At 49.2% G+C, this 27178-nt stretch overlaps 1 protein-coding gene across 10 annotated transcripts in view; it reads right to left on the bottom strand.

Annotated features, from left to right (window-relative positions):
• The window catches only part of LOC144726810 (TLC domain-containing protein 4-B-like), a 40020-nt gene extending 14381 nt beyond the window's left edge, over positions 1–25639 (bottom strand). For 2 of the 10 annotated variants that reach the window (XM_078605733.1, XM_078605735.1), the window contains exons 1-2: positions 25523–25639; positions 3656–3782 (exon numbers count right to left, since the gene is read on the bottom strand). The gene's annotated coding sequence lies outside the window, so the exon portion shown is untranslated. Of the gene's footprint in view, positions 1–3655; positions 3783–20509; positions 20579–25366 lie in introns of all 10 variants that reach the window. The other 8 variants (XM_078605728.1, XM_078605730.1, XM_078605734.1 and 5 more) reach the window with 6 other exon arrangements.
• Positions 25640–27178: the final 1539 nt, after the last annotated feature.

Here is a 27178-nt window from a genome sequence, read left to right as displayed (position 1 = left end):
ACCGGACCTGAGCGGAATGGACCAGGCCCGTGGCGGTACTCCTCAGGGTGGCCGCGTCACAGGAGAGCACGCTCGATGCGCTTCCGAGGCGGTGGGCCGACTGCCGTCCCCGGCTGGACTGACGGAGTTTGGCGAGAGACCAACGGATTCGACGTAACTGTGACTTCCCAAATCGATTGGAGACAAACATGATGCCACACACTGGCAGCATTAGTTTGATTGACGGGCTTATGATGACATGAGTACTCTGTAGATCGTGTTAATTTCAGATGTGTATTGGAAGCTTGTATAGTTTTTTTTTATATTAAACTGAAATTACTTCAGTGTAAGGTGAAATGGTCTCTATTTGTTATTAATTTTATAACATTTATTTAACCAGGAAAGCCTCACACGGAGTCGATTTTCGCCTCCAGTCAATCAAAACGCGGGAAAATGACACCGACAGACGTGTTAGTTTTTTGTATGATATGATAAGTTGTATGAACATTGTAAATAGCACAACTACAACTCAGAAAAAAATGTTCTCCTCGAGCCAATCAGGATTTGTTCTCTATCACACGCACAGCCTCACGTTTCTGCTGATAATCATGGGTTTAAAGTAATGAATATTCTGATGATAAATGTAAATACAATGCTCGGATTGAACTGCCATAAACTAAGAGCACGATTGCAAAGCTCCTGTGCACATTTTTCAGGCGATTAAATGAGAGACGTGCAGATTTTAAGCCCGAGCTGGACAAAATGAGAATAACATTTCCAAGTGCTTGGATGTATCAATGTGCGCTTGTAATCCATCAAATTCCAAGTAAGCCCTAAAGCCATATTACAGGAAATATCTTTGGCCGAGTGTACTGTGCACACTTGCACAACACGGTCCTTCACGTGGCTAATTCTACCATGTTGGTAATAGCAGTTTGAACATACAAAGTTGCTAAGCATGAATCTGCTTCAATCTGCAGCGATTGTCCTGGAATTCAAACGCAGAATTGCACCCGGTGCCAGTTCAGCGCTCTAACGCAGCATGAGCCATCTGGGCGCCCCAGCCACCGCACTGAAGTTATAATATCATGTATATATCCATTTATATATCCATGAAAGCTTCACAAAGAGATTCAGTAGTTTTTCAGGAGGGTCCTGAATTAGGACATTTGGCCAATTCTATTGGAGTGTTTTTACTTGTGGGAGGAAAGTGGAGTTGCGGGAGAAATCACACACGGGACGACGAGACGACACGTGGAAGTCCACAAAGACAGGTCCGTGGACCCATTTGTTGCACTGCCATGTCGTGGCCACCTCGTAGCCCAACCACGATACGTGGTGCACTGACCGTTGCCTCCAGAGTACTGCTACACAGCCGTGAGCCACAATCCCAGGTGCCCCCCGCTCCATAAGAAATACCACTCCTCTGCATGTTTACAAAACAACACTCTTGTTTACATTCATAACAGCGCTTGGCTTAAACTCAACAAATGAAGGGTTAATTTGACAGCATATTTCTTAACATTGGTGCACAAAATATAAACAATATAACTGGCCAAATTGCATTCCAAACTCTGATAGCGCTTCTAAGAGTGTGCTATGAATATTGCACACCAGCAAAATTCCAAATTAATCAGGTTTAAAAAAAACAACGACACGTGTTGTTTCTGTCATGTAATCAGTGGTGTCTACTTGCAGATGCACATACATGCATCACCTTACAGCTGAGGTCTGCACGACCTTCCACCACCACCAGAAGATGTTTAACATTCCTTGCATACGTCACATTCCCTGCATCGGTCCAATAAGCCATCAAATTAGCTAAGCTCCCATTTGTTCAGTGCACAGCAAGCCCAGTGCTGCTGCGTATAAAGCGCCAAATGTATCCGTTCACTGTTGCTCTCCACCGATAACGCAACTCTCTTCTCTCCGGCCTGGCAAGCCCCTGAAGAGTGGAGAAAACAGCTGCTGCTGCTGCTGCAGCTGCTGCAGCTGCTGCTGCAGCTGCTGCTGCAGCTGCTGCAGCGCTGCTGCTGCTGTTAAAAAGCTCTGAAAATTCGGAGGACCCAAATGCTCGATCCACAAACCCCTTCCATCCACCTGCACATGACCCGTGACATTTCCCGTTGCTCTGTTCAAGACCCTTGATGCAAGCATCAAACTTACTGCTCTGTCTCCCCAGCACCCTCAGCCACCTCCCACACACGACTGCCTGCAGCCACCGCTCCCCAGCGCGCGCTCTCCAGTGCGGCGTGGCGGCGCGTTGCGTGGCGACGATCGCGGCGGCGTGGTGAGATTACACTTGGTGGTTATCCCGTTCCGTGTCCCACGCTGGCATTCTGTTATTTTGGAATTCACCGCACTCGATTGTAATACTGGATACGTGCACAAAATACACGGAACCAGGCTTCCCTTCAAAAACAGACTCTGAATGGGAATAGAATCATGACCGGTTTCAATAAAGTTAATCTTTCTAATGGCGGAGCGGTTATCACACACTATGCTATGAACCCAGCGGCGTGCATTTCATTCCAGGCTGCGGCGAACATCAGTGGCGAGCGATACCTTGACTGGACCTTCACAGGGCCGTGAAATACGGTCAGCAGACCCCAGTGAGCAACACGATCAAACAGGGCCTTCATCCCACAATGGGTTAACAAAGAGCCGTGAAACATCAGCTATTTGATCTCATGCGTAATAAATATATCATCACATAAATAACTGGATTATATTATAGTATATGTATATAGTATATTTAAGTTACATCTCAAAAACATAACATAAGCGAGCTAGTTTTAAATTGCTAACAAATGCACATCAGGAGCTGCTTTTGAGCAGAGCGAAGACGATCTTCATTTGGATGAAACTTGTAAACGTCTACTCTGTGTTTAATGAGAGTATGTGTATCATTGCTGCAGAATTGCCTCTCTGGATTTTTTATAACCCAGCTTGCAGTCGGCCCGACCGTATAGATTCAAACTTTAAAAAATCCGAATGCGAAATACTATGCGCTGAAAGTATAATAAATTGACGAATATTGCGAAAGTCAAAACATTGAACTTTCGAATACATAGTTAATGTGCCTCGATAATGAGCTGTAAATTTACAAAGGTGATGGAATCGAGAAACTCGTTTATCACGAACCGCAGCTTAACAGTTGTCACCTTAAACGCCACGACAGGATTTTTTGTAAAGCGCTTCGGGATATATTTTTTTGCGTGAATATCATCAGTATTTTTTTTCTTGACAACTTACTTTCTAATACATCTGGAGCCCTGCCTCCTAAAAGGTTGCCACATTGCAGCGAAGAAACGGGGTCATTAACGTAGCCTTGACGAGTGGGGGCCTCTGCTGGGTAGGTGCTGTGCAGCTCATGGCAATGGTTTCTCCTGAGAAGCGTAAATGTCCGTATGTTGAACTTCTTTCGCACCGTACGTAGCCAACCGTGCAATCGGAGGTGCGGGGGAAGGACAACAAAAGCATCGTCAGCCGTGATCAATCCACTGCTGGAAGAAGGCATCCAGAAACTATCGCCATCTCTAATGGAACCATCGTCGGGGCTTGCAGGTGGGCACAATGTGCCTGCATTGTTATTTTTAATTAGGCTCCTGTGTAAGCGCCCATGCGGATAACATTTTCACATCCCTGCTGGCCAATGGCGATCTGCAACGGATACCCGTGGAGCAGGTGTTGACGAGGGGACGAATGCTGGGTCACTTCAGCAGAGCGGTCTGGCTGGAGCGAGCAGCCGTCGCGGTGAGCCGGTCCGTTCCAGTGGAGAGCCCGAGGACCCAGGCCGCAACCTGGAACGCAATCCACATGCAGCCGCGCATCAGCATTGACGCGTTCACGCAAAGACAAAGATCCCCCGTATAGCCTGTAACAGAATGTTGGGGAAAGTGCTGTTCGCGAGCAACTATGAAGGCCGGCACGGCACACGAGCGGGTGGGTGGCCAACACCACGCCCGGCTGCCTTTGTCTCCCCAGTGGCGATGTTTACACACCGCCCCAGGTCTTCATTTGAGGCCGAGTAGACCTAGGGGAGCTCCAGGAGCCGTTTAAATAATCGTCACTGATGTTGGCCGTGAGCGGGAATCAAACTCGGGTCACCGGATTTGTAGCGTGGCGCGCGAACCGCTACAATACCGCTCCACACAACAACAACAACAACCGCCATTCGCCACTAAGTGGCGGTGACGTCACCACGACGCTTGTGCCAGGCCATGTGCACCTTGAGGCCACGTGAAGTGTCGAACGCCCGCTGGCAGGAGGTCACGGGGCAGACCCAGGTGCCACGGGTCGACTGACCGAGATGACCGAGATGACTGGCTGATGCACCACCTGTGCCCCCTACTGTGCCAACTTGCTGTGCTTTAGCCACCCGGCGCTCCGCTCGTTGTTGTGAGCGTCGCTCCTCCGCCCTCCGTTGTTGTTGGAGGGCGACTGCCTCCAACTGCCCAGTAGCGTCCTTCACGAGCCTCCTCCACTGAGGCCGATCTTGACACCGCTGGTACCAGTCATCGGCAAGTCCACTCAGCTCCACGTCCTCCTGTACCACATCACTCCATCTCTTCTCTAGCCCGTGCCGCGCCCGTTTAGCCCCCTCGATCCGGCCGAACAAAAGCTGTTTAGGCATGCGGTGGCTGGGCTCCACACACACACGTTCACACACACACGTTCCCGTCCAAGTCCCATGTTGGTAGTATACGTGTACATGTTAGCCATTGTGTATCGAAATGTCGTTCCCCCATATGTACACTTTTTATTCCGGTTGCCGAGGCATAGGCCAGCGGCAAACAGTCGTATGAAAGTTGTAATGGATAATAGTTTACATGATTTTTCATTGATTGTTGGTTCAACGTGGTCTGACCAAACAATCAATTATGAAACGTAATAATGAAAAGCGTCCCATGGAAATGAATCGTATATTAGCTGCGAGAAACCACGTGCTAAGTGTAAACACTGTCTTGAAATAAGCAGATGGCAAGAGCTTGTGGAGAAAAAGAGACGGAAATCCAAAGTGGAGGAGTGCGAGGGGAGAAGCAGAGAGTGAGGTGATCTGCGGTGCGATGAGTGGGTGGGTGAGCGCGTGGGTTAATGAGTGAGCGAGTGTGTTGTTGTGACCTCCAGTGTGCTGGTTGAACAGTGTAGATGACACAAGACAGTCAGTCTCGTAGACCAAGTCCTGCAACATTGAATCAACGATTCAGCGTCACGGGAGCAGTTAGTCTACCGGCCACGCGAGAAGAGTAACAAGAGACGTGTCTGCTTGTGCGCGCTCGCGTAGACGAGCACATGCTCTTGGACTCGCCTCCATCATCACTATGAATGAAGGCACGTCCCCCTTATTGACACCAAGTGGAGGTTTCGTACATTTCTGAACAGAAGCGGTACCCCGAAGTCAGAGCCTCATCGTCACATTGCGCCGTGTGTTGTTGAGTGTTTAGTTTGTTTTCCTTCCCCGACAACTCCGATTAGTGCGGTTGGCTACGTGCGGTGCGAAAGAAGTTCAACATACACACACACACCTGGGGTCAAAGTTCGACTGGCCAATGTACAAGAGCCACCGTCTATGCTCCCCACCTTCACCGGTCCGCATTGGCCAGTGTGGGGAAGTCTGGTCAAATAATCCCCACAACCGGCCGTGGAATGAGAAAATGGGCTGTCTGTGTACAACGGTGGCTATTAAACACTAAATTAGACAACCGTGTCAGGTAACACGTTGATAATGCGAGTGACGTTGACAAAAAGAGAGAAGCCTCAGGTAGCGTTCAGCTTTTCTCTTGTCTTTATTCCCGTTTGTCGTGTTTACTGTCTCCACCGCAATGTTTTTCAACATTGCATTGCTCTGCTATTGCTTTCTTACCAAGTAACCGTCTCAAATTCTCCCCTTTGTTCTGGCGCCTCCCGATCTGGCGCAAGGGAGGCGCGGTATCAATAATAAATGACGAGTGATGATGGCGAATCGTTCCACCTCTATTCAGCATATTTGCCGGTGTCGCGTCCTGCAATTCACCAACTCCCAGGCAAAGCAACCGTGTGGATAAATCAAAGCTGAACCTCCGACGGTTGCTCTGCTTAAAGCCAATACGGAAACAGGAACCACACAATCTGCCGAAGGCCACAGATTTCCATTCATTCAATATTTCGCCAGGTCAAGGCGACGCCCGGCTTGCATCGTAAAGCCCCTTGGTGTGGAGGATTAAGCCATGTGACTGCAAGGCTAATTGCGTGTTCACGTATGGCGAGCACCCGATGAAATCCGTGTCACATGTAGCATGGGTCAACGGCGACCAAGTGGATTTAGTTACTGCAGTGCGATTAAGCCGGGGAATTTAAACGCAAACAGCCTCTATCAGAAACATCGTGTGAGTGTTCATTCTCATAATTCCACCCGATCACGTCCTACGTGCGCAAAACAGGCTGGGTCATTACGCTGCACGACACGTAAACCCAATTATGACATTCTAGAGCGGCTAAAAAGAAACTGGACTGCGGAGGTTTGAGCCAGACCTGCGGTTATATAAAAATGTGGAATATCCACTGACGGACACGAGCAATGCCCAATGTTGGCATGACGACACTCTGAGATTTAACGTCTTGTTAACAACGGGAAGGGGGAGGGGGTGTGGGGTGGTGGCAGGAGTTAGCACACTACAATATGAACCTGGTGAACTACATATTTAATACACAACTACGGATAACATCAGTGGCTAAGAGTGACATCCGAACCGGACCTGGGCCTGCCCCTATCTACCAACCCACATTGACCAGCGTGGTGAAGTATGGTCAAACAACACGTCATAGGGAGGCCTTCATCCAGCAGTTGACAAAGGGCTGTAACACATTTGTTATTATTTATCTTAATATTATGCCACGAGCAATAGAATGGTAACGTGGTATATTGAAAACCTTCAGCATTTTAGTAATGCAATTACCAATTTCGTTGCAGTATTCATTTACACAATTCCATCGACAACATTCAGTATAACCTGGCGAGCCCTGCAAGCGGCACACTCGAGGGGCAGCTGCTATTTGTTTCAGATCGTGGTGGAGGAGACGTGTAAATGTGATAGTGGAGACATGTAAATGTGTAATCATTCCCGAGCCTCACGTTCAGTCCGCCTCGCGGCACACAGAGGTGGAAAAATGCGGCTCAAGGTGAATGATAAACATTACCTGCAATAGCCACGATTTCACACTGTACCGTTGGATGGCGGCTGACTGAGCCGATGACGCCGTTTTCCCTCAATGCCCAGAAGGAATGATGACAACGGACTGGCGGAGATGGGTTCCCCCCGGGTTCTCCGTATTCACCCCTTAGCTCACAGCATGCGACGGCATCACGGGTGCCGTCAAACATCCCAATGCAGGACCCTCCTGAAAAAGAGTCCTCGGACTCGACGTGGCTTCCCTGGGTAGGTTTGTTAAATGATTGTTCACTATAAGGAATGGACGGCATCCGAGAGAGCGCGTCCACCGGGGAGATGGAGCGATGGAATCAGCTGGAGTGCAGGTACGAGGTGGGCTGCTTTGTCGCTGGGTCGTGAGCGAGGTGGCAGCGGATTGGGGAGGCCTGCCCAGGGATGGCCCCGCTCTTTATCTCAACCACTACCTTACGTGTACAATTTTATAATTGCAGTAAAGCACCTTGGAATACGGTCCCCAAAATAAATATAGATAAGATAATGGGAGCTATGTACAGTACTAAACCAGGAGGTCAAATTGGACACCTACACACACAGCACCGCAGGGGCCTGGGTGTGTAGATTTAAGAACGTCAGGACGGAAGGGCAATCCAGCGATGATCCTCAATGCCATAAACATATTCTGTCAATAATTGACAACATATCTGAAACAGCATCTGCCCAGGCACCCTTTCATCTGCCGAACAAGGGCCACCATCCTTCAGAGGAACCGCAATGACAAAGTTACAATCTGTAGCGCCGGTTTCCAATTGATGAAAAGTTCAAAATGAAACGGCGGCGACTTATTTTTAACAGTGCCGCCCGATGGCCTGCGCGCACCGGCTGCTTTTCCACGATGTTTTTGCAAGTGGAGGAATGCGTGACGCCAATCTGGAGATATTTTGTTGTTGAGGCTCCAGTTGCTGGTACCACCGTAGCGAGGCCGTACGTCTGCCGGCCTGTCCGCCGAACATTCCCACGGTGTTTCTGAGCAGCACTGCGCTATAATTTAATGCTTTTAAAAATAAGATCACAATTGAAGTGCTCATCTCTCAATTTAACAAATTCACAGCTGCATTGTTGTTAAAAACGTTGTCCTTCCCCCGCACCTCCAATTGGCGTGGTTAGCTACGTATGGTGCGAAAGAAGTTCAACATGCATACAAATATACATGGCTGTAAAATAACAAAACCTTTGCACAGCCTAACGTAACCAATGCCGACATACACGTTGTAAAAACTTGATTTCTTTCACAACCACTTCCTCTCTGGCCGTGGATGTTAGTGAGAGAGAGGGATGTTTTTTGGGGGGGGGGGCGGCACAGGGGGGCTGAGTCCATGGAGCCTCGTGGCTCATGCAGCCCGGACCTGGGCTATGATGCCAACCATGGAATGCAACCGGATTGTTTCTGGGCCGGTGAAAACTGGTTCCCCAACGGTCGTGGAAAAGCAGAAAGTTACGTCTTTATAGCTTCCCTTTGCTTGTTGAAGAGGTACAACAATTATGTACATTACTTGATCATCACACAGGTGAAATGTGACAAATGCAGCCGATGAAACAATACCACAGCAGATGTTAAAGCCGCATGGCAAGTAGTGTGGCTTCATTACGGAAGGCCTTCTGTGAACGAGCAAGTATCGATGAGCGTGCATCCTCGACGCGACCCAGAGGCAAGGAAATGAACAATGCTTTGCGAATGCCTCCTACAACATGAGAGCAGATTAACTTCACTACGCTCTCCAATATCATGGCATGCAATGGATGATTACAAATACCGTAGATGCTGTGTCTTGTGCACAAAGATCTTTAATTGGTAAATGTACTATGCCTGGGATGCGTACACTGCTTTGAGATTTCGTTATGAAAAGCACTTTATAAAAATCAAGATTACTACAGGATAATAAAAACTGATCCTCGCTTAGAAGGGCATAGAGAGACAGAAGTAGGAACACACAGCTTAGAGAACATGTGATGGTTAATTACATCACCCAAACTGTTAAGGACACGTCGCGAGAAGGGATGATGGCCAATGGTCCCCTGCGAATAATGAGGATAACGGCAGCGAAGGAATGGAACGTGTCCATGAGGACGTATGCCCAGGAGGTGGAGCGGATAAATAATCTGGTGTAAGCGCTGGCTGGGATGGTTACATCACAGGACCGTCCAGCATTGGATTGACCGTGGCTGCTGATGATGACAGTAACAATTGGCCGATTCTAAATGGAAGCGTATGAAACAAACACGCCACCCAAGAAAGGCTGGACTTGAGACGGGTTACGTGGTCAAACCTCGGCCCCGCGCGGCCACAGCAACAAGCGCGGTGCAAAGTACTCTGTCGGCAGTCGCAACGACACGTCGAGTCTGCACACCGAGGGCTGCATTTATCAGGTCCTGCTCATAATGCGGTCGTCTTTTATGTGAAGTTGGCGCGTAAACGCAGCACGCGTGCTCATTGCTGACGCAGCGGCCAAGATTCAGTGTACCACTTCAATCACAGGGCGTGCCACAGTCACTATCAGCTGCCGCGTTGTGCTTTGCCACCGTGTGCCAGTTTACCACAGTGTGCCGGTGCCACAGCGTGTCGCAACGCACCAGTGCCACAGCGTGCCACAGCGTGCCACAGCGTGCCACAGCGTGTCACAGTGTGCCACAGCGTGTCACAGCGTGCTACAGCGTGTCACAGCGACCCAGTGTGTGCCCTCCCACTTCACCGTACAATGGCACATCACATCTGAGTGGCTGTTCACTTGCCCCAATGCTCGTAGGTGAATGTGCATATCTCTGTCGGGTATCGGGTATCATCGTCAGATCAGCTTGTGTTTGTAGATTGTGCACTGCGCTCTGAACCGGGTGACCCCAGTTCGAGTCCTGATCATGGCAAGCATCACTGGCTTGTGATATCTAAACTGGTCCAGAGCCCCCATTTACCAACCCCCACTCACCAACCTCAATGGGTAATATTATCAGTGCTCAACGTTCTCATCGAGGGTCTTGCTATAAGGTAATTATAACACAGTTTCCACCTCGTCAGCAACATTGCCAAGAGCCGACTATGCCACGAATGGCTTTACGCTTTAGTCGAGGGTTCTGGAGGTAATCTCTTCCACGAGGAAGGGCACCGGAGCAAAGAAGCACACCGCGTCCGCAAGGAGCGGAAGATACATTTTGGGGGTCGATAAACCGGGCACCACTCTGTGAAACCTGGTCGTCCTCTACAAGACACACCGCCGTCAAAGGAACGAGGAATTGGCACCACCAGCTCAGGGCTGTACGCTCGATAGAGCAGACAACCAATTCAGTAACGGCGCTGCCACACATTCGATGCGTATGTGTGCATCTCTACGCTGCTGCTTAACCGTGCAGTGTCTGCCATGAACTACTGCGCGCGTGTGCACAGCGTTTATCACAGCCCGCTGTGAACAGGCTGAAGTACAGTGGGCTAAAGGGTATGTGCTACCATGACGTAATCTGGTCCCCTGGGGTCCTGGTAGATGCCGGTGTCATCACACGCGTACAGCACTGTGGTCATTCAAATACAATCCTCCAGCCAACACTGGCTGCCCATTACATTAACTGGGCGCTAACGGATGTTTATTTGGCGAATGTGTAACTAAATTACGTGTTAATGGTCCCACGATAAGGGTAAGTGCGCTATTAATGCCATTACTGTGACCAAAAGCACCAACATTCAAGAGTAGTCGATCTGATTGTGTGGTACATGCACTCCGAATTGTCACAATTGATATGAAGAACCGGTTCTGTGGTTACCATTCCGGTGCAGGTGGCTAGAGGGAGCCACGTAAACCCACCACGTGCGTGAGTGGCAGGGTGGCGGCACAGTGGGAACGCTTCTGCCTCACAGCAACAAGCGCCTGGGTTCGATTCCCGGCTCAGAGACCTTTGTGTGCAGAGTTTGTAACGTATGTTCTCTCCCTGCTCTGCATGTTTCCTCCCATAGCTAAAAATACAAACAATGTAAATGGTATTTGGCAAACATCCCATTCCGGAAAAACTACCTCCAATCTGCATGCTCACTCCTGGGTAAACTTGGCAGGACCTCATGAAAAGGAGTCTTGAGCCTCAGTGATGCTTTCTTGGGTAAACAAGTGGAATAATTATAAATATTACTCATACAGGAATCTAAAATCAATGATTCTGACACATGGATTGCATGTACTGTGACATTAAGTCGATTGCTTCATCGCAACACCCCTTACGGATGGCTAAGCGCAGAATCATTTGTCCTGGCACAAAGCGCAAGCTCCACCTTGCTTCTCCGTCTCCATGCGAACTTGCGGGCAATGCAACTTAAATAAATTCACAATTCATATTGCTGTAGAATTAAGAGAAGCAACATTGTTTGAATTGCCTGGGACACGATTACTCTTGTCAAATGTGATTTTCGATCAAGACGTCGCTGACGCCACCACCGTGCCTCGCGACCAACGCCCTCTACCCCGAGCGCAGGAGGCACGGAGCGACCTTCTGACAGTCCCCGGCCATCTGCTCTTCTCTTCCCTTGCTAGCCGTGGAGACTACCCCAATGCCTGTCTCGGCCAAATGTGATTTTAAATTAATAGAGAGAAAATATCTCTGCAAATAGTCGTCTGACATGCCGTGCACCGAAGCAGAGCAAAGCAACAGCGATGCATCGTGTGGAATAAAGCACTGCGTGTCCCAAGGCCGTTATTTAATACAATATCCATTGTACAGCTCTACCCTGGGAGCAGTATACCTCGCTGCACGCGTTACGCAGAGCCCACCGCACACACCGCCCACCGACCCGTGCGTGAGTGTGTGTGTGTGACACACGCTCTTCAGGAACATCACGCACACCTTGGCGGCAGCGCAGCAAGCGCGTGCACGCAGAGCGCTGCAGAGCGAGATGCTGGAGGCGCAGCCCCCAGGCACGCGGAATGCCCCTTGCACTGCAGTGTGCGCACGTCCGTTACCGCGTGCTGGCCGTCACCACGTGCTACACGCGCTCAAAATCGTCACCGTTATTTTTTTGCAACTGGTTTCATTAATTAGTTCTAAATATTCAACATTGTACTCAATGGCAGTGCCTCCAGTGGCTGGATGGATTAGGTGAACCCTTCACAAATGGCATACTGCATCTACGAATTTAAAAACAAAGAATCGATTCATTTGATCTATCGTGAGCTTCCGAAGTGATGTGAATGGATGAACAGACGCATCCGCGAAGCCCTACTTTGTATGCTACATGTGCTGCTCACACAGACTCGCCTTGGATTGCGCTAGGTCTTTAATGATTCGCCCTCGCCCCTTCGAACCCAAAGACTCGTATTTCCATGAAGTCTCATGCCGATTATGAAGTCTAGTATGTGGTGTGCCTTGATGTATTCCGTCTCATTTGTACAATTTTGCTTCCTGCATCAGCGCAATTGTACCACTGGTCTACAACGGTCCAAAATTCGAAAAAGTACCTGCGAATTACTGAACACTGGAATATGCATAGCAATCAAACGCACTCTTTCAAAAACTATGCATGACCCTGCTGAAAAATAGTCAAGAGACTCAGCGAGGCTTTCCTGGGTAAACAAGCGTAATATATATCGACGTATACATTGCATAGATTGCAAATGTTCACCGGCCGCACCGCCAAGCTCGACGATGGAGTTCACCCAACGAGCGCGCACTGTGCTCGCCATGCCCGCCCGCACCTCGCACGCGACACGCACTGGCAGAGCGTGGAAATTTTATTGTTTTATCTTAAAGTCACGTAGAAGGGAAATAATAAAATAATAAAAATACAACTATTACGCTCTCTGTGAGAATTTTTTTTTGTTATGTTATTATTTCCCTTCTACGTGAATCTGTCCCCCGCACCACCTACGCACCTCCGTCCACCCGGCAGTAGAAATGGGTACGCCAGTTAGTCGATCGGCAGGTCGCGTGTGATGGGGTAAAGTGTGGGCACTCACTGTCGGCCATCGTCCCTTGTAGCCGTGACGTGTAACGCCCAAGCCCCTTTACTTTTCTTAACATTCTGAATGTCAATAACCTGCATACGTTACAGGCTGTGTGCACACGTGGAGATGTGCATACAGCTCTCACACTCAATTAATAGCAACCCCTGGGGCTTATTCAAACTCAGTGGTCAAATCCGTTTTTAATAGCAAAGTCGAAATGATTTCTTACTCAAATGAGCATTGAGAGGTGGTGTTCATCTCGAGCTTGCAGCCCTAAGCCAATGGTGAAAATTCCCCCATTCCAATGGCAAGGGCAGGTATATCCATAGGATGACCACCTTTTTGAACTCGCAACTTTCACTTGCGAGCCGCTCGCCCCACAACTGAGCCACCTGGCCACTCAACGGCAAAAGGGCACAACAAAGCAAAACTGCAAAGTGCAGGCGCATTCATTACCGACATGATCTAAGGAGCCAGCGTACAAAACAAGCCAAGTGACAAAGCCATCATCACACCAACACGACACGGACACGTGAAACCGGAGCAATACAAAAGCCACACACGCTATTTATACAGTAGGCACACGCGCATCCAACTCTGGTGAATATGGATGCGCACTTTGCAGGGCACGTGCTCAAAGGCCAATGCGTTACATAATTTAGGCTTACTGGGCCCAGAACAGCACGAATACGTGTCGTGTCAACTATAAATACATGCAGCCTCAACTGTTACTTGTTGTTGCAGTGACGATCTTGCAAGTGCCTTAACGACCTCATTATTTTGGCAAATTAAGCATGGTTTTTGAATTGGCTTTAATGATATCCATTATCAATGCTGCACCGTGCAATTTATAACTTTGACACAAATTGAGAAATGACGCATGGCCTTTAATTTATTGATCCAAATGTCAGTTGGAAACTATAAACGGGCAACGTGTATTATTTCACAATCACGGCTCAACGGGTGTCCCTTGGTTGGTAGTGGCCAATGTCTCCGCACGCTCTCACTCGCCAACACAACGCGTTAGTATTGGGCACGCCGAGTCGTGTCGTCAGCCCCGACCAGGGAACCTACCACCTTGGTAAGCAAGGCTGCTCCTACAGCACCTTGCTTCCAGTCCTTCGTGGCCCTTTGCCACCAAAGGAGTGCTGAATTCGTTTGTAATGGAATTAGGATACGGATATTGTGATGTCAAATTGCCTACTGTACTGGAAGCACAATTGGAAATAAAACGTGGTAAGTACATCAGGAACTATTGACTCATTAAATCAAATAAACTTTGTAACCGACTAGTATTGTGCAACAGTAAACAATAGATATTTTGTTGAACCAGGTGAGAAGTCGTGAGACCAGGATAAGTCTCATCTGCAAGTGTGACCTGGGTCACCAACACAACAAAAGCAAAACAAACAAAAACTCGACAAAGAAGTGGACAAACGCTCAAAGCAGGCCCACCACCTGCCCGTCAGACAGTGAGGCTCTCCTGGGTGAACCGAGGACAGTGATGATAACACAACCCACCAATCCTATTACAGAAATCCACTTACATAGAATTAGTCCATTAACAATGTAATTCTTGCAATTAGGTCGATGAGAGATGTACTGGGTATACGAGAGACCTGGGGTTTTTCTCTGGGCCGCATCACAGACAACAGCAAACGTTGAGCGCTTTCCCTCATTCTAGCCGCTCATTTCAACTGGGCTCACGGACCACGCCGCGCCATTTCCGAAGAACTTCACTTGCGAAAGTGTGACGTGTATCCTGTTTACATTACAATGGAATGATCACCCTAAATAATTGTTCGTTTCTGCGACTTAATTTAACTGTAAATGTTTTTTAAAGTAATTTGTCTGAACCAACTTTCGCTCCAGAATATTCATTCTATTTATTATGTTTACGTGACAAGTAGATGACAGAGCAAGTTAAATGAGTCCATCTGTGTGGAGTTAAGTGTTATCCCCTCATAGTCATGGCTTTCTGTAGGTACTCTGATTTCCTGCGACAAGCCACACATTAAAGGAACTGCAGGAGTCTCCTGATCCATTGTCTTGGTACTCGACGTGGCTTTTCTCGCTAAACAAGTCGTATTATCGTCATTAATAATATAAAACAAATCAATCCCGGAAAACTGAGGAGTGGGCAGGCGCTAGTTGGATTAGCAGGGGTAGTAGCAGTTTGGGAAAGCCTTCATCCGGCAGTGGATTATTATGGCCGATGATAATGAACTGCATTGTCTGGGAGACTTCAGCATAAGCAAACGTGCCATTACCCGAGTGTCTGGCCTGATTACGATGGGTACGCCGCCCTTGATCGCATCGCATCGTTTCCCACGTGACCGCAGCGTTTGACCCCGGGAGGGTGGCGGCACTACTTGCCAGTAAATTGTGAATAAGGCCGGCAGAGACTCGTCGGCCCAGGGGAGAAGCCGCTTTATTCATCTTGTGTTCATCGGAGAGGGCGGCGGCCGCACACTTGTGAGAAGAGGTGCACTCTATTTTTATTTGCTTCTGCAAGACTGATTTAGCACTGCTCTTTAACAGAAATAGATTTAAAAAAACGCCGAGCGTGCAAGTATTGACACGTCAACGACATTAAATACAAATACCCGATCAACCCTGGAGGAAACAGGTAGTGGTAAAGGTGCAGGACTGTAATCGCTTTATCGAGCCATTGCTGGCGGAAGGGCCTCCGCTAAGAGGAAGCGAGCTCAACAGATCCCCTCGAGAGCAGCGGCTCCCAACGAGTGGCCAGTGGCCACATGGCCGTGGGAAGTGATCCGCGGAACTCTTGCTGATAAGAGTTTATTTACACAACACCAGATATTGTACTGAATGGTGACAGCCGTCCGTGGGTCAATAAAGGTTGAGAGTCGCTGTTCTAGAGGGTATTTGGCCTACTCTTCCGCACTGGCCGTGTAGTCTTGGAAGAGGTGGGGATAACCGATACTTAATAACCCCAACACACGCTGCTGGGTGGACAGGGACAGGGGGGCAACTTAAGAAACTCGCACCCTTGTTTCAACCGGCACGCCAGACCATCGCATTCAACCGGCGACCTCTGGGCTCCAAGTCCATGAGCACGTTGGAGCGACTGTGGCGTAAACAGAGCGCTCCAATGATGCAGGAGGTGCACAGCCAAAAGCAGCCCGGGTCACCGCCTCCTGGACGAGCTGTGCGGGAATAGCACGGACATGAGACCCGCGCCTCGTGAAGGCTTCAACGGGGAGACTCTACCCGCCGCGGCGGCTCCGCCGAACCGTGCTCACTAACACATGCGGCAGCAATAACTTAACATCGTAAACCACGGTTCAGGAATAGCACTCGGCAGTTCGCTGGGCGAGCACGCTCCGGCGCCCAGGCTGCCCAGCCATCGCGGCTGACGGATGGCCCCGGGAAGCGGTCACTCCTCTGGCCGCTCCGCACCGACTGCCACCGGTACGGTCGCCGTGCCCTGGGCAACGGTGTTAAGATGAATCCCCAGTCATGGAGCACCTGCTCCTCTGCGCTGCTGCCCCAAGATGAACGTCACGGGACCAAGTTCCACGGTGGTAATCACGTTTTATTTTTTTCAGCGTCTTCCGTGCAAATTGCATCGCAAAACGGTGTAAGATTTAGAACGCGCGTGTGAATATCGCATGGAGGCCTGAGGCAGGAGAGGCAGCCAGAGCCAGTGCCATCAATTGCCCATACTCTGTGGTCCTATGTTAGGATGTTTTGCAAACGCCATCATTGAGTATTTGTAGGACAGTCCCCGACTTACGAACGCGTTACGCTCCTGACACCCATTCGTATGTCGATTTGTTCGTATATCGGAACTCAATATTTAATTTTTCGTACTGTACATACTGTATAAAATGTGTTACAGATTAACAAAGGGAAGCACTGTTAAACTCAAAAGCATAAATATTGTACTTTTGTATGTTATACTGTAATAAATACTGTATAGTAAATAAAACATTAAATAAAGTCACATGAAAAAAAATCTGTTTTACTTTCACTTACCTTGAGTCCTGATGCTGGCTTGCTTGTTGGAAGGGGCATTGTGGATCACGCGGGATGTTGGGACTCATCACATCTCGCGGAGGATCGCTCCGCCGAACAAAATAGTTCCGCGGGCTGGTTCGTAAGCACGACTGAACATTCGTTAGTCGGATCGTTAAAAACCATAACATCTTATGGCAGCTAATTCGTAAGTACGGATGTTCGTAAGTCGGGCGTCCGTATCTGGGGGACGACTGGTTTATGTGGGAGAACCCCAGAGCACACTGAAAACCCACGCTTGAGGGTGGGGTGAACAGATGGAATAAACATGGCAATGAATCCACTTGCTGTACTGCCATCATGCCCTGACAATCCAGGAGATGGCGATCTCAACACCCATTGGGAGGCTGGGAGTTTCGCGGAATTGTGCGATCCCCTAACCCTCACTGCCTCCACAGCGCTGGATTAGAGACTGCGTGCGGAGCCACTAGCGCCTGGCATGAGTTGCAGCGAGCAGCTTGATGCAACTGGTGGAGTTAAAGCTCCCTTGGGCAAAATATGTTTAACTCTATGGCAATGTCAGTATACAAAACATCACAATTCCTCCCTTATTTACATTTTCAGTAAAAAAAAACTTTCAAGCGCAAAAAAGATAATAAAAAATGAAGTTCTTAGGAGTGGCAAAAACATCTCCAAGTTGTTTTGTGTTTCGCATCGTGAATACGTACAGCATCTTGAGGCACGGTTGAATCTAGCTGCTCTATAAATATAAATCGCATTGTCACGGATTGTACGTGCTAATTATAACCATCATTTACACTTCTAAAGCTCCTTTCACCTGGAGGTCACGAGGCACTGTAGAGAGATAAAAAAAAGTTATAGCTCTACAAAACGTGAAAGCAACTAGAGTAAATCTAAAATGTTTGATCTATTTTAAATATTTTTTTCATAAAAAACACCTAATTAAAAATCATGTTACTATAATGACATATATCAAATAACTCTGGTGTCTGTGGCTGTGAAATTACAATGACACAGGATGTAGAAGACTTGGCTTCGAGAACATACACACAGGTTGATGACATGCAAAGCATGTGAAGTAAAATAAGTGGGCTTGGGGAGGATGCGTCGATACAAAATGGATGATGGAAGGATGGTCAAGAGCAGTGGCGGCTCCTGCAAAATCTCTCACGTGGGGCAAATGTCTGGATGATTGATAAGGATAAGGTCCACCCATGCAATGGATAAATTAACAGCTTAAGCATGTAAAGGCAACTTCACTTCTTTAATATTAATGAAAAATAAAGTGACTCTTACAATACATCTTGTTTGTTTCTATACTCACTATTAAAACAAACCACTCAAGTTTCTTTTATTAAAGATTCCACTAGGTGGCGACAAATAATATTGTTGGATGAAACGTGCTTACGTATGATGACGTAAGCACGTATGATGACGTAAGCACGTTAGGGCGAGCCCTCCCGGAAGCCATAGAGAATGCATTGCAGCGCCCCCCGTTCGAAAAAAAACATCTTTGAATGTAAGTCTATGGGACCACTCGGGGCGATTCTCAGCTGGAGGGAAATCGCCCAAAAAGAGGCGGTACTCCACAGAACGTAGCATGACGCTGATTGGACTATATCCAGAGGCACAGTGACGGCTAGCGTGACTCTGTGGTTGAATGACATTGGTGGTGCGTCGCCCAATCGCCCTAATGAAGAAACCGCCCCTGGTCAAGAGTAGTAAGGGAGTGGCAGCCAAGGAGTGGAACGCATCCGAGTGGATGTCCACCGAGGAGATGGGAGCCATGAAATGAGTCCCTTTGCGAGCGCTACACGGATCATTACACCGTGGAATCATGAGAGGTGGTGGCGGCTTGGAGCAGCCTTCATCAAGCAGTGGATCGATCGTGGCTGGTGATGATCTGTGGCTGTGTCGAGTGCGAATGTGGGTTCATTGTGGAGCTCGACGGCTGTCAATACTGTACACCAGACACCACCCGAACACAATAACCACCGCCGCCGCCGCCGCCGCCGCCGCGGGCATGCCCGTGCCCAATTAACAAGGGTGAAGACCTGGCCAACAGGTTATTTTACTCAACACGGGTGGTGCTCAAGTGCAACCGTGTCAATATCCTTGTACTCGTGAATATATACAGACTTGAGTGGATCGGGGGGGGGGGTGACCTGCGGCTGCCCAACACTCCCTTGCAAGGCAAGAGCAACTGTCACAGTGGCCTGGCACATGAGAGCCACCCCTTCTCATCGCATTTAGCCACCAGGACCCACGCTGCCAGAGATAACAGGCTGCTGGTGGCAGCGATGTGTTTACAGCGCGTGGCGTCGAGCAGGAAGCTCAACTGGGAATTGTTTGCGGGTATAGCCAGGGGCCAGTGAAACCAAAACTAGAAAATAATGAGAACGTGTTGCGATGGTGTCACGTTTACAACCGTTTACCATTTGCAGTGGCAAAAGGATAACACGCCAAGAGGATGCACACACGGTGCTATTAACCCGGGTGACTGCAAGAACAAAATTAGTCTGGAAAACATTACACAATTTAGATACGGATACAGAACGTGTCAAATATAGATGTGTGTATATAAACATGGCACATATTAGACAGCTTGAACCCAGATGTAGTTTCAAGCCAAAAATAGAAAGAAACTGTTTGTGTGCCAGTTGATGTGGGGGACACGACTGGTGACTGCTGTCATCCACAGGTATCTGCAAACATAACTCCTCTTTATCCACCGGGCTACCCGTGGATAAACACAATCAGATGAATTTGCCACTAACAAATAAGAATCAGATGAACTCAGCACCCCTGAGAGACCACTTCCTCGTATGCCTCTTATCCACGGACTACCGTGGATACCGTGGATACGAGGGGTTTGTGTGGAGTGATCGGGGTCCGTGAAGGTACTGGCAAGCACGGTGAAGAATGGTCAAATGGTTAACAACACACTCTCGTGACCAGCACAGCAGTGGGGAGGCCTTCATTCAACAGATGTTTGACAAAGGGTTGTAAATAAACACGTACAGCTCATACGTGTTTATCAGCGAGCGTGCGGGCATACGCTGGGCACTCTGCAATAGGACTCCTCGCACAATTTTAGAACCTTGTTATCCACATGGGAGCCGATGGGCGGCGGTGCGTGGTTCGCGCGTGTACACGCTACTGCTCCGGTCTGTGATATACCACAGATTAAAGGAGACCATCAGTGGCATCGCAGAGAAGAGGCCATCATCAAATGAATACGTGGCTCAGATAACTTCAAAGGCAATAATGTGACCTCATCCACACGATGGATAGGAGGTGGTCACCCAGTACAAGGCTGATAACTCCCGTCTGTTTAGAATAACACCGCCGATCGAATCAGAGACGACATCAAGTCCGGCATTCGCGCGATCTGCAACAGTCAATTACCGTACACGCCCAAGTTCCCACCCAGCTTGTTTGTCCGATGGCAGGGTCGTTTAAATCGGATGCTCCAACCTGGTGATTGAGAGACACAAGGAGAGCGCTACGATGTCAGTCCTCAAAAACCACTTCATCACCTTTCACGAGCTCACCTCAACCCAGTCCCCGGAGACTCATTGAATTGGGTCCCCCCGTAAGAAGTATTTAAGAGTCAAACCCCTCTCCCATATTCATGTGGCTCTTTTTTCACTTTTCTGTAAAGTGGCTGGGAATGCCACTGGAATGAGATGCAATGTAAACTGAAATTGTTGGTGTACATGAAGTGCTATACTGATTTGTTCTAAGGACTGACATGTATTTGATTATGAGCATTAAAAGTGGTACTCTTACTGTCATCCAATACTGTAGGTACGCAAAGGCGTATCTCTAATTACTACGCACGCAAGGATTCGTATTGATTGCAACGACCACAACACACAGAGAGTCACTTGTGCCTTGTTTTTTCCTATTGCTTCTGCAATGTTGGTGGTGACTCAGGCCACTTCCTGGTCTCTAGAGTTCCCACCTCATGGCTAAACAGCAAACTTGAAACTTGCAACAAGGCATCAAGATTTATTTATGCAATTTATACATGTTACCTTTGAGCTAATATAATGAATAAGACAGTGCACGAGAGATGGTACAAATAACACAGGGCAAATGGGATATAAAAAAAAGTCCTCGATTCGAATCGTGACCCAGAATTATAACCCTTTAAAGGATCACTGGGGATGGGACAGGGGAAGGGTGGGAAAGTCGTGAAAATGACGATAATTTAACGGTTTTGAAATATAAATAATGATTCAGACAAGGACTAAACCATGACACAATTTAACTTCAATTAAATTCAGAACTTGAGCTGCAATTACTTCATTTGGACAGAAAATTCTCATATCCAGTCACAATATTTATTTTTCCATTTTACTAACACCCACAAGGTCCATGGATCTCTTGTTTGCTTATTTTAAGCAAAACCATTTGGCTGTGCATACAAGACAACCGGGATATCTAATGAAAGTATAGTTTACCAGCATACACAATGTCTTAGAACACCTATCATTGTAGTTGTGAATGTTAGTTTTATCCTTTTTCATGTTTCCCAGCTATGTGTGCATTTGGTCTTCTGCTAATCACTCCCTTGAGTCACGTTCAACGCGTTTTGGGTTTATCCTGACTCTCGCTCACCATGTGATCGACTCTTGACAGTTTAATGGAGGGAACAAACCTGTTAATTTCCACCGGTATGAATGCCATGCTCTGTAAACACGTTCTAATAAGTAGTCTTAAACTGAAGCAGCTGATGTATCAGCCTCAGCTTATGGCCACTTCTTAGGTTAAACTTGTTATGGGAAGTCAAGTTCTTGCAGTTCTTCAGCTAATCTGTAAGCACGACGTGAAGTCACCTGCATTCTCCATGTTCCAGCTCTGTATTGTTCACTTCCAGGCCACGTTGTCTCAGGGGATAGTCATGACCTGCTTGTCTTTGATGGCTGCACGGAATGCACCCAACGCCTACTCACTGCCAGTCCTGGTTCCTGGATCCCATTTTTGCTCGCGTGAAGTGTTTTGCCCTTATTCTTTGGGTCTTTCGGTAAAGTCACGTAGAGAGGTTCAAAGAAAATAACAAAAACTACGTCGTCTCGATCGCAACACAAGCGGTCGTCATCCTGACCCAAAGAATATGAATTCCTGCAGCCACGAAAACCTTCAGTCATGTTTGCCCTTGTTAGTCAACGGTTTTGATTTATTAATGCATACTCTTCAATTATGCATCATTGTGACTTGCTGCGGATTATCTTCAATTTCTTTTATAGTCTGGAGAGAGCTTTAATTCAGGCAGCTCTCTATCCAGAAAAATAAAACCCTTTAAAACTTAAGATATTTTTGTCTTTATTCCTACAGATTTGAGCAACACTCCAATTTTCAGAACCATAAACACTGCTGGGTGGAGAAAGGCAGGAGGCTTTGAGAACTAGGAACCTCTGAATCGCAAGTTTGGTGTGTTAATCATTACATCACGGCAGGACGAGTAAGAAGACCAATGATGAAATGTCACGGGTATTGTTCTTAAGGCCACCACAGCCGCTCTAAGGCTACCTTCTGGCAGGTTCACACAACATGTGAATGATGATAACACCCCGTTCATAAACTCCACGTTTATCAATTAAACCTCTACTCTTTAATTTCACTGCTCTGCATTCACAACCAGAAGAGAATTGGCAATGCGAATAACTATTGTGACAAGGTGTCAAAGCATCTGCCTTCATTAAATCTGTAGTTTACTCAAATTGCATTTCTTTGTTCTCCGCAGAACAGCAGGGGCTTGCATATGCCGCTATACAGGAGGAGGAGGCGTACAGGAATGTAGAAATGAAACCGTGCACACACGCGCCTCGCCACTGCAATTGACTGATTTACTTACTATCACTTCCACCAATGTCATCCACAGTGATGCACGAATACGAATAAAACCGCGTTGTCCGTGTGTGTGTGTGATATACTGTATGTGCGTGCACGTCCTGTATGTGATGTACAGCTGTGACCACAGGAAAGGTAAATCCAAACATCATTGATGAAATCGTCAGGTGTCCGATGTCAAGACAAAGATGTTCACCCTGGAGCAGACGTAAGTACCCAGGAGCAGACACCGCCAGCGTGCAGTGTTCCTAGCCGGGTGCTACAATGCATCGCTTCATGAATATCGACGCACAAGCTAGCACCACAGATATAGCATCGCATGTGTATCTTTTTTTCGATTCGTTTGTTCTATTCACCGAGTTTAGGACACCGCTGCAGGTACACTCGGGGTGCTATCACCCACCGCAATGTTTAAAATGAATCGATTCGTTCATAAAAAAAATCAATCGACTCTCCAGAGAGCGCGTATTGTAGCAGCAGTGCGAAACGCATGATGGTTCACAGGATTCATGCCAGGTTGATACAGATTCCTAATCAAGTCTAGCAGCTATTCCTTGTGAATGGCAATGAACAATGCAAAGCGTACACAGCCCTTTGTTTACAGCCCTTTGTCAATCAACTGATGGATACAAGGAGGTCTGGAACCGGTTCAGACATCCCTCGCCGCTGTTCTCAGCCGCGGCCGTGACTCGAGCTCAGGGATTTTGAGTTGACGACACAATCAACGTCACCCACCGCTGCACCCCATACAGTGCACACACCACCGTGTCCATGTGTCACAGCAACGCCACACGGGAGATGGTCGCCGAGTACGGAATGAGCCGCTCACGACGCTGATGTGGGCCCCTCTGCTGCTGATGATGCTGCTGCTGCTGATGATATGCTGCTGATGCTGCTACTGCTGCTGTTGGCGACTCGGGTCCATCAATACTAGTCGCCTGCTGGGTGCCTGCTCATGTAGCCACTGCTCATCGACTACCAGTCACGTTGGGACATACTGACGACACTTATCTTGAACGCGTAACCTCAGTAATGGCTGTACATGTGTTGGCTCATTAGAGACACACAAACGGGTTGGCGGCTCGCAGATCAGAGCACAGAGCAGACGACCACGGAGGAGAAGTCCTGAGTTTGAACCCGGGCAGCCGCCCACAGTGAAACAGTGTGGCTTCTCCTCCGGTGTGGCGAGTTGGTCGTCTCTGCATCAACACAACCCCACGCAGTGTCCACGGAGGGACGTCTCGTCCCGGTCATCCCGACCAGGCGAGAGCCCCGACACACACGAGGCCCCGTGCCCAGAGCCCCGCCACAGCCGCAGCGGGAGACGCGGCATCGGCCTCTCTCCTTTGTTCCACTCACACGCGACGACGGTGACAGCCGCTTCCAGCACTGCCCGGCACTGCTGCACGATGCGCACTCACACCGCTCCTCATCACCATCATCATTACCATCATCATCACCATCATTACCATCATCCTCACCATCATCACCCCCACACGAGAGGGCCCCGTGATGGTGAACAGTGCGCGTTGACACGGGCCCCACTCCACCACCACCACGATCACCACCACCACTCCACCACCACCACGATCACCACGATCACCACGCCCACAGACTCAACCCATCAGCGAACCCCAACTCGACCAACACGAGCCGCAACTCAACTAGGCCCCACGACCCTCACGACATCCGAACATGGACCGCACTTGACCACGTATCCGCACGTACGCCGCCACCACCACCACACTCCACCATGCCCCTGTCTGTATACATCAGCGAAGCCCCACTGCACCCCTACACATCTCGACCCCAACCCACCCACACGTGTGCACACCCCTCCACGCATCTCCCCACATCACCACGGATCTCCCATCCCCTGCTCGTGCCACCCTCCTCTGGATATGCGCTGGAGATGAGCTGAAAGAGCAACCCCAGCAGCACACCGACTCCCCTCTGTAAACACGAGCACACACCGGGCTCCTCACACACCACGCACCACGTCACGTATCACAAGATGCAAGTCGCGACTGCTGTTGCTGCTACAGACGCTGTGGCTGTACCTGATGTGGTTGTGGCCGTTGTTGTGAGCGTTGTGGCTGTGAGCGTTGTGACCGTTGTTGTGAGCGTTGTGGCAGTTACCCGTTGTGGTTGTGGCCGTTGTTGTGAGCGTTGTGGCTGTGAGCGTTGTGGCCGTTACCCGTTGTGGCTGTGAGCGTTGTGGTTGTTGTTGTGAGCGTTGTGGCAGTTACCCGTTGTGGTTGTGAGCGCTGTGGATATGGCTGAGTGTTGTGAGCGCGGTGGTTGTGGTTGTGCCCTCTGTGGTTGTGAGCGCTGTGGTTGTGGTGTTACCCTCTGTGGTTGTGAGCGCTGTGGTTGTGGTTGTGAGCGCTGTGGTTGTTGCTGTACCCGCTGAGGTTGTTGCTGTACCCGCTGAGGTTGTGATTGTGAGCGCTGTGGTTGTTGTTGTACCCGCTGAGGTGGCTGTGAGCGCTGTCGTTGTTGCTGTACCCGCTGATGTTGTGGCTGTGAGCGCTGTGGCTGATGTTGTGGTTGTGGCTGTACCCGCTGATGTTGTGGCTGATCTCGTCCGTCGCCCCCGCGCTCTCTGCCCGCTGCTCGTTGCGCCACCGATTCGGAATCGCAAATTTGTCTGGAGTCGAAATCGTAGTCGAGACCAGGAGTCGAAATCGATAGGAAAATTGGGTGGCGGGAAATCGGAATCGAGAGTCGCTGCAGTGAGAAGCGGTGTCGGGGCCACGCCAGCCAATCACGTGCGAGCCGTGACCACTCCATCCAATCACGCGCGAGCCGTGAGCACTCCAGCCAATCACACGCGAGCCGTGACCACGCCAGCCAATCACGCGCGAGCCGTGACCACGCCAGCCAATCACTCGCGAGCCGTGACCACTCCAGCCAATCACTCGCGAGCCGTGACCACTCCAGCCAATCACACGGAGCCGTGACCACTCCAGCCAATCACATGCGAGCCGTGACCACTCCAGCCAATCACTCGCGAGCCGTGACCACTCCAGCCAATCACGCGCGAGCCGTGACCACTCCAGCCAATCACTCGCGAGCCGTGACCACTCCAGCCAATCACGCGCGAGCCGTGACCACTCCAGCCAATCACTCGCGAGCCGTGACCACTCCAGCCAATCACACGCGAGCCGTGACCACTCCAGCCAATCACTCGCGAGCCGTGACCACTCCAGCCAATCACTCGCGAGCCGTGACCACTCCAGCCAATCACGCGCGAGCCGTGACCACTCCAGCCAATCACTCGCGAGCCGTGACCACTCCAGCCAATCACGCGCGAGCCGTGACCACTCCAGCCAATCACACGCGGTGGCTGTGTGAAGGTGACAGACGTGTTCATTGAGGTGGAGGTTCGTTCGATGGCTCCATCCGTCCTTCAGTGAAATGATTAGATGATGGGCAGAAGGGGTGATTTGATGATGCACGCGTAGCAGAATAATGAGAAATAGTAAAGCGACACAAACTCTCTCCTGGAGGCTCTCGTGGCTAGCAGACCTCGAAATTGGCATTTAGCACCTGCCCACATTTATTCGCGCAACAATAGAATGTGAAAAATGTGCCTTTGTGCCCAAGCAAGTGACACCTATTGAGTGTGCCACCACTCTGCCTGGCTCTGCCGAACGAGCACCACCACCACAGCCGCCCGATGACGCATTGATTGGCCGATGTAAAGCAAAGCAATAACACGAGATATCTGCAAAGATGCGTGATTATTGGACGATGTGTCATTACCAACAAATTATATCTGGGGCGTGTGCTTGCCCATATAAGGAGTCGAGACTATACTCTTAGGTTATTTCAGCGTGAGGTTTACATGCGAGGTACAGGTGTGTGTGTGTTAATGTAGCGGTGGTGTAGCGGTTAGCGCTACGCTGCGCTACGAACCTGGCGACCCGAGTTCGATTCCCGCTCACGGCTAACACCCAGTGACGATTATCTGAACCGGTCCTGGGCCTCCCCTAGGTCGATTCAGCCTCAAATGAGTACCTGGTGCGGTGTGTAAACATCGCCACTAGGGACACAAAGGCGGCCGGGCGTGGTGCTGGCCACCCACCCCCGCGTATGTCGTGCCGGCCTTCATAGGTGCTACTCGCTAACAGCCCCAACACTCTCTTAAAGGCATCGTGCAGCAAACACGTGAATGGTGAAGACGTCTTAAAGGTACACGTGTGCGTGTGTGTC

The sequence above is a fragment of the Lampetra planeri genome, chromosome 24 (assembly GCF_965212315.1).
Source record: "Lampetra planeri chromosome 24, kcLamPlan1.2.h2, whole genome shotgun sequence".
Classification (NCBI taxonomy): Eukaryota; Metazoa; Chordata; class Hyperoartia; order Petromyzontiformes; family Petromyzontidae; genus Lampetra; species Lampetra planeri.
This window is presented reverse-complemented; position numbering and strand designations above follow the sequence as displayed.